The 13,274-nt window shown below is 39.5% G+C and overlaps 1 long non-coding RNA gene across 1 annotated transcript in view; it reads right to left on the reverse strand.

Annotated features, from left to right (window-relative positions):
- Window positions 1-5,596: 5,596 nt before the first annotated feature.
- Window positions 5,597-13,274, reverse strand: part of LOC149309714 (uncharacterized) — a 68,628-nt gene continuing 60,950 nt past the window's right edge. The window contains exon 3 of the long non-coding RNA XR_016281845.1: window positions 5,597-5,785. This is a non-coding gene — a long non-coding RNA (uncharacterized LOC149309714). The remainder of the gene's footprint in view (window positions 5,786-13,274) is intronic.

Genomic DNA, 13,274 nt, shown 5'->3' on the forward strand with positions numbered 1-13,274 from the left:
GATTAATCAAGACTGCACTTGCCAAATCAGGAGAGTTGAAGGTTATGAGCTCTATGTTGCCTTCTGAAAATGTCTCTGACTGGGAAATTTTCCCTCAATGCAAATAGAAAATGAGAAATCAATCAAGACTGGGTTCATGAAGCATTAAAGGCTATCTTCTGCCTTAGCGGGGTCTCCATTTATAGATTCTATACTAAGGGGGTGCATGTTCCATTTTTAAAACAATCCCCATAGTTAGTAACAGCACAGATAGTGTGATGTCTAGTTTGGGCCTTAAAAAACACCACAGAATGCACAGCCTGCCACTTCACACGTGGAGACTGCTGAGCTATATTAAAGGCTGTTGATAGATAACACATTGTAGGATAATGACAGACTTTTAAGGATGCCTACTTTAAAAAAAAGAGGCCTTATCTTCTTAGCTTCTAATAGTGAAAGATAATGCATTGTACATGAGGAAATGAATATAACATGAGCATGTGATATGGAGAGATTTCAACAATGAGTTGTTTTTAGAGGAATGGCTTCCAGCCTTGCCACTGTTTTAATCGGTGAAACAGCAGCAACTATGCACTGGTGATCATACTGCAAAGTTTCTTCATTTGCTAACATATACCACTTGATAAAGCACCACACGCAGTCAGACAAAATTTTAAAGGAGTAAAGATGTTCCACTCTATCCTTCAAAAGAGGTTGAGCACACGGGAGACCTTTACAGTTTGGACAAAAACCTGTCATGGATTCACTGCCCCACTGATGCTGGAATCACCAGGAGCTGCTGATCCCACCATGGCTTAAAACTGAAACTATGAAGTTGCTCAACTGAGAATCATTGCCAATATCAAGAGATAATATTTGTGGCATATCATCATTTGTGGTTATTTCACACAGAACCTCTTAGTTGATGGATCAGGATGTTTAAAGAAAAGTTGCAGGTAACCAAGCAGAATCTCCATCTAAGCTTGATGAAAGCTTTATCTTATGATCCAGCTAATCTGGCATTTAGCATTTCTGAATTGTCTGCTCTTTAGACCTGCAATCCTGAAGCCATTCACCTGCAAGCGAAAGCCATTGAACCGGTATACTTTTGAACAGACCTACATAGCATTGGAGTGTAGGTCAGCATGACATATATAAATAAAATAGACCAGCGGAAGCAGCAATGCTATCATAAACTGCCACTAAAATAAGAAGACCCCATGCAGTGCAAAATTTAGGCATGAGCTAAGTAATCAGGATCAAGTTCTCAAATTATGAGAAAGTTTTAATATAAATTATTACCAATAGTTCCCCCCCCCCCAAAAAAAAAAAAAAAAGTTAGAACCACCAGCAGGTCTTTGAGGGGAGGCTGTTGAAGGAGATCTTAAACCTGTCATAGCACTGGGGCTTAACATGACATTATCCAACCTGGCACTTCTATAGAACAAAGTGGCACAAGAAGAGAAAGTTAATGAAACTTGCCAGACTGTTATATGAGTGATAATTTTCCCAGCAATGTGGCAAAAGAGAAGTGTGAGTTTCAAACGACAGGATTTTCTAAATATGAAAAGCTAGGTAGGGAGAAATGGAAAAGAAGCAGCTAGTAAAGAGTTGAGTCACTTTTGAGGAAGTCATGGAGAAATGAAGCTTAGCAAACATGCTTTCGTGAAATGTCCTTCTTAGCTCTGTAGGCCTAATGCTCGTGCTTATGTCCTACTGGCATTAGCTAAAACATGTACATGCCCTGGAGGTATTTAGCACAAAGGATCAAGTTTTTTGCTGCTGTTTTTTGTCTTTTATTTAGCCTTCCACAACCTGGACATGCTCCAGATGTGTTGCAGAAAAGTCCCTATCACTGCTGACACAGATGATAGGAGCTGCACTTCAATTCATCTGGAAGGCAAAGGGACTGAGAAGAGCTTTCCCCAAAGATCTTAACACCTGGTCTTGCTGCATAGCTGAATGAATGATTATGAATTGTTCACTGCCAAATTACATTACAGGATTATAGGACTTTATGGTCAGCATGTTCAAGTGGGAACAGATTGGTAGCCATTTGCATGTGCATTTGCTTCTGTATTTTGACATTCCCAATTTTAGGTGAGTTGCTTCACCATGTATTTCATGCTTTTATATTTTTGATGTGCTGGCTCTGAATTTTTTTTATTTTTTTATTTTTGAGAAATAGTCCATTCATTTATTCATTACATCGATTCTTTCAGTAAATAAATCAAGTGCCATTTTGCTGATCTAGAGCAAGGTTAACAGGTCTAGTCATTTATTTATATGCCACATTTTCTACACTTGCACTGTGCAGTAAGCAATCCACAGAGAACAGATAATTCAAATAAGAATAATAGCATGAGAGCCAATACATGATAAAAATGATACACTACAACATATTGCTGACAGTTCTACACTGGATAGTTCATTTAAAGCATGTCAGAACTCTAAATAAGGATAGGACCTAGTGACAAGTCACTTAACAATATCCATAAGTAGGCACTCCTGCCGCCAGTCTTTCTCAAGTACTAACTCCAACAAATGCATGACCTTTTTTGCTGCCCTTGTGCACCTGGAACACTTCAGAGTAAGGCAAAGACAAACCTCCTGTGAAAATCTTGCCAAGAAAACCTTGTGATAGGATTGCCTTGGGTTGCTATAGGTTGGAAACAACTTGAAGGGACACTACAACAACAATTTGGAAAGCTGTGACTTCATTCCTGAGATATGTACCCCACACCACAATGAACTTGAGTAATCCATTTATCTTAAAGCATCAAATAAACTGGAAGTTGAAACATCCTGCATTTCCTCAGGCAGGGACATGGCATATCACTGTGCATAGATTCTAGGTGTGTGCATGCCTCCAAATTGCCTTTCAACCTATGATGGCATCACAGATATCAAAGGGTTTTTTTGGTTTGGTGTTTTTTTTTTGTTTGTTTGTTTGTTTTTTGCGAACAGAGGTGGTTTGCCATTGCCTTCCTCCGAAATACAGCCTACAGCACTTGGTGTCCCCTGGTGCTCTCCAATCCAAGTGATAACTTTAGCTTCCAAGATCACATGGGATATACTGCCTTCGGAACATTTAGGCCTTATGGATTCCAGGTGCATTTCTGTAAGAAGCTTACTATCAAAAACTTGAAAGAGAACAATAGGTAATTTAGCTAATGTATTGACACATGTGACAATGAATGAGGTTTAGTATAGTTTGGTGGGACTGCAACTTTATTTCTTTTGTCTGAAGACTGTTGTTTCCTTATACTGATTTGAGCTGCTGTCTGTGTTACTAATTTCTGAGGAAAAGTCATGTTTTCCATGATTACTAGTTTTTGCCCTATTGATGTGTAGGTTTTCTGTATCTTTTCTGTAACCCATACAGGATTTTTTGTTTGTCTGTATGGAAAAGGCCACACAGTCTTTTAAATAAAATAACAGTTGACACTTGACAAAAATTAGTGGCAATCAGGGACACTTCATTTGAGAAGCAGATGTTTGATTTCCACCATTAAGAAAATACCAGTATAAAAGATACTACTGGCAATTTTCATTACATATATATCATAATATATATAGGACACTTGTATATTGCTCTAAAGCTCACTTTTTAGCTTACATTTCACAGCAGTGTGCTATACAGAGGAAAAAAGGATCAGTCACATAACTAAGCTCTGTTACAGCTGGGAATAGATTGGAATAGGATCCAGTTGTAATCTTATTATGCTTTCTGCATTGCCCAATGATGAGACAGATCTCAACTAAGTTATTCATATTCTAATCCAACTAAAACTAATGGAACTCATGCTAATCATGACTAATTTGTCCCCTTGATTTCAATAGGCAAAGGTATGATCAATTTAGTCTGGATCCAACCCATTTATTTCATTTTCTATACCTGCTTAACCCACAGTGATCAACTGGCAAAATGCATAAGGTTTTGGCTGATGATCAGCTATGTTTTGATACCAAACTGCCGAGGCCAGCATGAGCCGTAGAGTTATAAAACATTGGAAAAATTAGTATTGTGAATATAGCACACAGACCCCAGAAATGTGGAAAGCTGAAAACAACTGAAGAAGGGGCTTGATAGAGTACACATACACATACATTTAACTTCTTTAAAAATCCAAACATCGAAATATGAGTTCTGGCAACTAGATCAAATGAGACTGAAGTCCCTTTCATCCCGTTATACTACTAAATGTCCTTCCTGTCCCCTCATTTTGGGATTCTCCAGATATTGACAAATTAGCCTTTTTTATCTTTTGGTTATCAAAGCTAGCCACCACATTGGGAACCCTTTTGGTCTTTCCAAAGGGTGATCAAGTCTTTGTTTCCCATGAAATCACCCTGGCTTGTGGCTAGTTTTAAAGTATAAATATGACCAGTCGAATTTCCCCTCCCTTCCTTTGTCGGTGGCTGCTGCCCTCAGATTCTGGTCTGAACTGCTTCCATTGCCCCGGACTCTTGGTCTGAGTCACTCCTGCTTTCTGTGGACCATTCTTCAAGATAGGTAGATATTAAGTCTCAATCCAACTCTTAACTGTTTCCTTTCACTTTCTTTTTTGGTTAGCTCTATGCGCTGGGTATTAGAGTGAGGCTATCTCGTATGTGTGTTCTTTCATATTCTTCCCTAATAAATGTTAATTTGTTCACTCATGCCTGGAATCTTCATCAGTGAGTACTGTATAACTGGTGCTTTTTGTCCCTCGTGCAAATCAAGCCAAATTTCCCCAACTTATTGAAGATAGACTGCTATTAATGTGGAGGCTCTCCAAGCCTGTACATCTTTGTGGTCAACACTGAGAGCCTATACACTGTCAGTGTAGCACATGTACACACCAGTACAGCTAGGCTACACTATATCTCAAGCAAATGTGCAGTGAGTATCAAGGCCTTCAGTTCACTCATTAAGGGCTCTTTCACATTATACAGTCATAGCATTAAAATTCCACTTTACTTGCCACAATTACATCCTCTGGAATCCTGGGGTTTGTAGTTTAATGAGGTATTGGTTGAGAACCTCTCCCCGAACTGTAAATCCCAGGATTCCATAAGATGTTGCCATGGCAGTTGGATCATAGTGCTATAATTGTGTACTATGATAGGGCACCAAGTGAAAAAGATAACTTGGAGACTGATCAGTTGCACTAGGGACTAAACTTACACAACCTATGACACATCTGTTTCATATATATATAATGAAGCAAACTGAAATTTGAAATAAAAATAAAGGAAGCTGCATTGGTCCAAAAGAAGAAAACAAAGTCTGAAATCAGTAATGTCTTTATTATGGCCAACTAAAATTTCACAAAACTATGTAAACGTTTGATTCTGAAATGTTTATGTCCCCATTTAGAGATGCTAACTCAGTTTTAGTCCTTCCGGAAAAATATAAGTGAACTTCACAAATATGAAAATTCCATTAGAGAATTTTATATACTTCCACTATATTAAAATAAAAATTATATATACAAAATAATACAAATTTTAAAAAGAAATATTTTATTTTTACTTTGTGTTCTTCACCTTAACAGTTCAAATGCAGTTCTCTTCCTTACAAATGAACTATGATATTGTAATTTGATTTTTCAGATGTTTAATAATTTCTGCACTGTATTAGATAAAAGAAAATCATCATACAAGTAAACACAAATGTGAAGAGTGATTGTCTATTTGCATTGCAGGTTACTTAATTTTAACATTTGAAAACAATTTGCAATACATTTTCCCCTTCAGCAGTAATAATACATTCTTCAGTCCCATCAGAAGATATTGGTGTTTAGTAGTTCTCCAACAATGTCTGCAAGAAAACAAAAAAGAACAAGTTGTTAGTAAAGTGCCCTTAGACCTCTCACAGCTAATCTGAATGAACAAGTTGGATCCTATAACAAAATGCTACAGCACAAAATGCTGCTAGGATTCCTAACATACAATTCTGTTCCTCCTCTTAGTCTCTTTATTGTCAGTATTCCTCAAAATTCAATCTGTATTCTGTACCCAGTGCCATGTTGTATTTTCACTAGATCAGTTTTCACTTTCAGATTTCCACCCTCCAATAACAATTGCTGTGCCTCTGTAATAATAATAATATTTTTATTTATTTTAATAATAATAATATTTATTTGTATACCGCCCTCTGGCAAACCAATCCGGGCGGTTAACAACAGTAAAATATAAAATATCACAATTAAAAACACTTTATCCCTCCCCCCCTTAAGACAGTATTAAATAGTATAACATATTAAAAATACAATATCAAGGATAAAAACAGCAATTAAAACTAAAAACCCTGATATCCCTCTGTTGATCCTCATCCATCACTAAGATGGGGCCACGGGAGGAATGAGGGAATCAGGGAACCTGGGCCGGGATGGTTAATCTGGAAAGGCCTGCCGGAAGAGATCCGTCTTGACCGCTTTTTTAAAGCTGTCTAATGATGTTATCTGACGGATCTCATCCGGCAGGTCGTTCCAGAGTTTGGGGGCGACAGCAGAGAATGCCCTCTGGGAGGTTGCCGCAAGCCTAGATTTTAGAGGCTGCAGTAAGTTCCTGTAAATCTTGAGGATTCCTCCCAAAGCCTGCTAATATCTCCCTACGCCTACTTCCAAATTTGGCTATATAAACCTGGGCAGTCCTAAGTTACTTTTGCAGCTTGTAAATCCTCTAGCTCTGCATTAGCCTCTCAACATGAATCCAGGAGTAACCCAAAAGTCAGTTCCATTAAAAAATAAAAACAAAGCACACTTTCCTTTATTTTTAAAAATCTGATTTTGAGACTAAAAATAGGTATAAGGAGCACAAAAAGCCAACTTTTCCTCTGCTGCCATGGCTTTGTGATGCTTCTGCACTGTGTGGCATATAAATACCATGCCACCAGAGCACCACAAAGCTGCCCACTGTGTAGCTGGGTGGATGGCAAGACACCAGCTTGAGGGCAGTATCAAAGCATGCAGTGTCTAAACACCACATTCTGATGCCACCCCAAGCCAGTGCAAAGGGGCAGTCTGTTTCACCCCCTTGTCATAGCTCTGTATTTGGTCAAAATGTTGTAGTAGTAGTCCTTAGTTCAGATGATATGCAAGGATAATCATGCAGGTGGGCCCCTCCTCCTTCTGCCCATGTGGGTACTGGGAGATTCAGTCCTGGAAATAAACTTTAAATTCCTGGATTATGGGGTTCATACAACTCCCTTCAGGGACGTAGCCAAGGAGGGGGGCGTGGGGTTCGAACCCCTCTTCTGCCTGGGCGGCCACCACAAAAGAGATTGGGTGGGTGGGTGGGAGAGAGTGCCTAAAGTGATGGCACTTAGTCTGGACCCCCCCTCCCCCTGTTACCAAAATCCTGGCTACATCCCTGCTCCCTTGATGAAACAGCTCCATTGGCTAACGGTCTGTTTCTGTTTAAAGTGCTGGGTTTGACCTTTTAAGCCTTACAGGGCTTGGGTCCAGACAATCTGAAAGACTGTTAACTCTTCATATACACCAGTGCACGCTTTAAGATCTGCAGATGTGGGCTTTCTCTCAGTCTTGCCAGCTTTGTAGGCACGTTTGGTGAGGAATGAGGAGAGAACCTTCTCCATGGCTGCTCCCAGGCTGTGGAACTCCCTTCCATGGGAGGTCTAGTTGTCCCCCTTCCTGCTCTCTTTCCTCCACAGCAGGTGGAAAACTTTTTATTCAGGCAAGCCTTTGCATTTTAATTATGGAGCAGTTGTGTGTGTATATAAAGTGGTATGTTGTATTTTTAATCTTTTATTGTAAAGGATGTTTTAAATATGTCTCTAATGAGTTTAACTCTTTTTAATCATAGTCTTAAAATATTGTTATCTAATTCTTTTTTAACTTTTGTAAATTAATGTTTTAGCTTGATCTTTTTAAAATTATTATAAGCTGCCTTGAATCCTACCTTGGGAAAAATAATAGATATAAATCAATCAATAAATAATATTAAATAAATATGTGAACAGAAAAGTCATCTCTAACAGGCCTGGAGTACTCTACTTGACAGTGATCTGTTTAGTGGCCAGTGATCTGTTTCTAATAAAGACATACACTGTAAACTTATTCCATACCTCTTCAAAGTCATTCCTCTTCCATAATCCTTTTTTTTTACTTTAAGTCTACCTGTTAATTTAACATTATTAGCAATATCACAAACTTTTTATACCATTCTTCTATTTGGTAGCTACCTTGGATTTTCCATTTTCTTGGTATTATTAATCTTGTGGCTGTCAATAAATTTGTGATCAAATCTTTAATAACTTGAGTACATTTAACCTTATCAGAAATTGATAATAAAGCAGTATCTGGGCTTATTTCAAGATATTGTCCCATTATCTCTCTTATCTCTTCAAATACCATTTGCCAGAATTTCTATACATAATCTGATATGACTTTTTATGTGCTCTTATCAGATTCACATCCGTGGAGCCTATTTAAAATAAAACACTAGAATACCTTTCCATGATGAATTCCACACTTTTTCAGAATGTTACAGCCCAATTTATTAAAAACTAATAAAAATGTGTATTTTAAGGGAAACTATACACAACAATGTACTGAAATCGAAATGTTAGGGGAAAGTGTGTGCAAATAATAAGAAAAGTATTAATTACTCCTTTAAAAATGACCTTTGCTCAGTTTGCAAACTGATGTTAATGCAAGCTGACATTAATTTACAGTTGAGATAACAAGAAATTTGATGATTTGCCCACCCCTTCAAACAACTGGAGGAGAGGATGTATTTAGGAATTCTCACACAGCCCTCCCTGTGCAAATAAGGAAATAGTCATGTGGATCTTTGGAACTCTGTTTATCTGAACATTTTAGCTCCTTTGCAGACATTCCACACAGGGAGGTTAGGAGTAGAACAGGCAGGTCTATAACACTTGTCCTCAGTTTCCTTCACATTATTATTATTATTATTATTATTATTAACCTTTATTTATGAAGCGCTGTAAATTTACACAGCGCTGTACATACAATCTTTTAATTAGACGATTCCCTGCCCTCGGGCTTACAATCTAAAAAGACATGATACAGAAGGAGGAGGGAGTGGTGGAGGGAAAGGGTAAGAGGTCCAGCAGTTCCGCTCTACCTCCAAGGCCTGGACCAAGGCAGATGGACTGGAGGGAGGGGGAGGCTTCATAATGGATGGTTAATCATTTTCCAGGGAAAATACATACTCACAAGTAGGATAATACATATACAGTACATAGCAATACAGGAAAGGGTTCAATAAACAGGCACCACAAGAACATCAAATAGTGAGCGACAATTATGCAATGCCTGGGAACGCTTCTCTGAACAGGATGGTTTTCAACTCCGTTTTGAAGCTGGTTAAAGAAGTGATGGCTCTTGCTTGTGGGGGAAGAAGGTTCCAGGAGTGAGGGGCAGCAAGTGAAAAGGGGCGAATCCGGGAAGGGGCAGAGGAAATCCTGGGCTGAGACAGCAGACCTTGACTACTAGAACGGAGGGCCCTAGTGGAAAGGTGAGGAGAAAGAAGGTCTGATAAGTAGGGAGGGGCCAGTCCGTGGAGGGCTTTAAACGTGGACAGCAGGAGCTTATACTGAATGCGGAAAGGGAGGGGGAGCCAGTGAAGGGATGCCAACACAGGAGAGATGTGGTCAGAGCGGTGTGTGGATGTGATAATGCGTGCAGCTGAATGCTGGACAGAGATTAAAGGACGGAGGTGAGAAAGAGGAAGCCCAGCCAGGAGGACATTACAGTAATCAAGTCGTGAGACCACTAGGGCATGGACCAGGATCTTGGCAGTAGAGGCGGAGAGATATGGTCGGATTTTGGCAATATTGTATAAAAAGAATCTACAAGCCTTGGCTGTGGTCTGGATCTGAGGGATACACGACAGAGAAGAGTCAAAGATAAAACCAAGACTGCGGGCTTGCTGGACTGGTTGAATAGAAATGTTGTCCACAGAGACAGAAAAGGAGTGTTGAAGGACGGGCTTAGGAGGAAAGACAAGAAGCTCCGTCTTGGACATGTTGAGCTTCAAACGCCGATGGCGCATCCACTGCGAGACAGCTGTGAGGCAAGACGAAACTTGCTGTTCAAGCCTTGGAGAAAGGTCAGGGGCGGAAAGATACAGCTGGGTGTCATCGGCATACAGATGGTAGGAAAAGCCAAAAGAGCTGATGAGTTTTCCTAAGGACAGTGTGTAGAGAGAAAACAGAAGGGGACCCAGAACAGAGCCCTGGGGAACTCCAACAGATAAGGGAACAGGAGAAGAAGTCTGGCCCTCTGCAACTACTGCAAAAGATCTGCCAGACAAGTAAGATCTAAACCAGTCGAGAACAGAGTCTGAGAACCCAAGATCAGAGAGGATATCAACTAGAAGACAGTGATCAAGGGTGTCAAAGGCTGCAGACAGATCAAGAAGGATGAGAACAGAGTAAAGGCCATTAGCCTTGGCCTGTAAAAGGTCATTCGAGATCTTGGTGAGAGCTGTCTCTGTAGAATGCCTTGGGCGGAAGCCAGACTGAAAGGGATCGAGGATGGAATTGGCTTCAAGAAACTCAAGACAGCGCGAATAGACAACCCGTTCCAAAACCTTAGAAAGAAAGGGAAGAAGAGAAATTGGACGATAGCTAGACAAGGAGGTGAACAGCTGTGACTCCAGAGAACACACAGACTGCCACACATTCCAAAGGAAAAGGGGAGAGGAAAGTATCAGAAGTCTACTTTTACTTTTGAAAAAGTAGAATATTTAACAAGCTACGAAAGGATGGAAAGCTGAATGTACCTTAGAGCCCTGCCTGGGATCAAACTCACAACCTTGTGGCTGCAGTACCAGCATTTAACCACTGTGCCACTAGGGTTTCCTATAAACATATAGCTTCAGATAGGAATCAAGTTAGAGATTTTCAGATCAAGTTCTCTGGTACAGTCATGGTTGACAACTTCCAAAGACACAAACCACACAATGATACATTCAATTAAGCATCAGTGAAATTACCAGAATTTCAGAGGCAGTTGGGAAATGGTTCAAATTAACTAGTGAAAATTGCATAGCACACTTAACTGGTGGTTTTAAAGTAGGATCTTGTTGAATATATTGTAAAAATGACAAAATGTCACTATAGGGAACTAAGAAGATAACCACAGAAGACCCTTCTGGGAAGATGTTCTGCTCACATTATAAGAGGCAACTGCTTTTGACTGACAAAGAAAAAGCATTTATTATGTGGATGACAGCTTTCTCGTGTAGATTTTCCCAGCACAATTTCTGTGCCACAGGGAACCCTGTGCCTGATCCATTTCTACTTGTGCCTGGATGTTATATTTATATTAATATTAATAATGTTCAGGCAGGATAGCCTTGATGAAACTATATGAAACAAAACCAAAAAAAAAAAAAAAGATTCCTTTTTGTTTCCATTAGCTAAAAAGTAATCGTCCTTACTTTTTCCACCAGCCACTCAATCATCTAAATGTCTGACAAATATTAAATTGGCAAGAGCTCTAATATATGAAACAGACAGACAAAGACCTGGTCTTGACTACAGGAACAAAACATACATATAAAATTGGGTTATTCACAGTGAAATCTTAGACATGTCTACTCTGGAGGAAGTCTAGGGTGGGTTGTTAAAAAGTACCGCTAACTAACCACTGTCTTCATCATTAAAGAAATAAAACTGGACACAAATAGTAGAGTATGGATGCTGAATGCAGAATTTCTCTCATCCTATTGAGTCACTTCTACTTCTATTTTTTTTATTTGTAATAGAGAGTAATGGAGAGAAGAATATGTTTTGCTTTCATCAGCTATACTGGATTTTAGTAACTAACGTCAAGGGCAGGAAAGGCTGCCTCTTGGAAAGAGTCTGAAATGTCAGAAGGCCCACTGAAAATAACGGAAGCTGAGAATGACTTCAAGCTTGACTAGGCTCCGCTGTAACCAGGGCAAGTTACAAGTGAGTTACAAATGACACAATGAATGGATCTTGAAAGGGTGTGGGTGTGTCACAGGACTATTTAAAAAATGAAATGATTTACATAATCTTTATATTATTTTACACCAGGTATGGGCAAACTGCAACCATGTGGCCCACAAATCCTTTTTACAAATGCTCTCCAGAAAGTCTCTAGGAATAGCAGTTTGTTGTTTAAATAGGTCAAATGCCCCCTTGCTTCAAGCCACTTTTCTCCTCTCCCTCATTTGTGGCAGCCTTTGGGCAAGTCTACACTTACTGTAAAATCTGGGTGGGCCCCAGGTTTTCCAGATTCACAGAGACCCTTGGCTTGTCTAAACTATTACTTCAGACGTCGAGGCAAATCATGGCAAATTTGGCTTAAGCAGCCACATGTTACCCCACTGTGAGATCGCTTCATTCAAAATGGTGGCCCACAAGCTAATTTCCATTAATCTTTTTCAGCTATGTGTCCAATATACTTATTTTTTCCTGTCTGTCAAGCATGCAAACATTTCTACCCTGATCCAGGACACTCCTCTGCCTCCTCTTTTACTATGGAAGGACTAGCCTTTGGCCTTCAATAAAGCTAAGCCAGTCAATCAGAGGTACATAGATACAGATATTAATACATATCAAGCAGGTATACCCAGTTATGCACACAAATGCAGCACCCTTTTAAAAAATGTGAATGAGCCTCTTAAACTTCATGTCTCTTGAGAATTGTCACTTGATCATATGATCGCTGGACTCTGTCTGTCCTACCCACCACCACAGCTTCCTCCTTCCATCACCAATGTGCATCTGCCAGTCACACAACCTCTCATCTAAATTTTCCAGGAAAATGTGAAAATTGAGATTCTTTTTTCTGCGGATTAAAAAACCAGTAGCAAACAAAACCAAGCCCCCAGAACTCCTCTCCCAAAAAGCAAATAGAACTGACAGTGGTGGTGGTTAATGCTCTATTTTGCTGATTTTATGCCTTGCAATATGGCAACAGTAGGCATCATGTGCAGATGTCATTGCACACAATGCAACAACATCCAGCATAGCCAATTACCAGGAATGGTGAGAATTGCAGTCCAACATCATCTGGAGGGCTGCAGAATTCCTGTACCTATTATATACACACAGAGGAATTTCCACAACATTGGCCCCTGCCTTGTTATGAAAATGAGTTAATAGCATAGAAAAACCCAAACTAAATGTCTGCAAGCAAAGAATTTGCTGGTTGGTTCAAATCTACAAACAGCACTCATAAAGATGCTTCTTCTCTGTGGTACTAAAATACCATGAAACAGTCCTGAATTCAGTGAGAGTTACTCCTAGACAATTGAGTACACAATTCTTTTTGTATGTGTAC

Source organism: Sceloporus occidentalis, unplaced genomic scaffold (assembly GCF_023333645.1).
Source record: "Sceloporus occidentalis isolate IW3139 unplaced genomic scaffold, rSceOcc1.0.p SCAF_7, whole genome shotgun sequence".
Taxonomy (NCBI): Eukaryota; Metazoa; Chordata; class Lepidosauria; order Squamata; family Phrynosomatidae; genus Sceloporus; species Sceloporus occidentalis.